This window comes from Sinocyclocheilus rhinocerous, unplaced genomic scaffold (genome assembly GCF_001515625.1).
Source record: "Sinocyclocheilus rhinocerous isolate Xijiao unplaced genomic scaffold, SAMN03320098_v1.1 scaffold409, whole genome shotgun sequence".
NCBI classification, from domain to species: domain Eukaryota; kingdom Metazoa; phylum Chordata; class Actinopteri; order Cypriniformes; family Cyprinidae; genus Sinocyclocheilus; species Sinocyclocheilus rhinocerous.
This window is the reverse complement of record NW_015635191.1, coordinates 222,042-222,967: the sequence shown is the minus strand read 5'-3', so window position 1 is coordinate 222,967 and position 926 is coordinate 222,042.

The following is a 926-nucleotide window of genomic DNA, read 5'->3' as shown; positions in this document are numbered from 1 at the left end:
GTGTGTGTGTGTGTGTGTGTGTGTGTGTGTGCATGTTTATGTGGTTTATGAGGACATTTTGAGTGTCCCTGTAATTCAAAAGGCTTATAATGCTTTATAATGAATTATTTTTTTTGAAAACCTAAAAATGCAGAAAGTTTCCTGTAAGGGGTAGGTTAAGGTATAGGGCGATAGAAAATACAGTTTGTACAGTATAATAACCATTACGCCTATGGAGAGTCCTAGAGTCATAAAAACCAACATGTGTGTGTGTTTTCCTGCAGTCAGTCGTCTCTCACGGTTGTCATAGTGACAGGTCTGTGACATTGGGAATTAGGGTATTAAACCGAGAAGCTGAATCCACACACACACACACACACACTCTCTCACACACACACACTCTCTCTTCATCTGATACACCACTAGCACCACTCTTGAACGTTATGGTTGATGAATTTGATTAGGGTTAGTGTTAATCTCACAGGACGCTCTTAATAACCACATCTGCTATTGTTTCACGGGGCTTCGCTCGGACCCTTCTATAGTCTCATCAAGGACAAGCTCTCTGTGTAATCTGCTGAAAGTCCAGCGGTGAGGAAACGGCCAAATATGGACACACAGACTTCTTGATTTGCTGCGACTGTGCTAATTTGAAAGTCTCCGGGACTGCGATACAGTTCATGAGCATGAGTTCTGTTTATTATATAGAAGCCTGAAATGTGATCTGAAGCGCTCATGTGTGTTTGATGGGAGTGAGTTCACTTCACCTTTTTAAGAGTTCACTTTGCTTATTTGTCATTGTGATACATGAAATATCTTCAACATCGATGCGGTTGACTCTCTTAATTCATGCTCTGCAAATGATGCAAATGATTCATCAGTGTTAAAGGGTCATAGGATGCTACATGCACTTTTACAAGTTGTAATGTGTGTTATGTGTGTTGGCA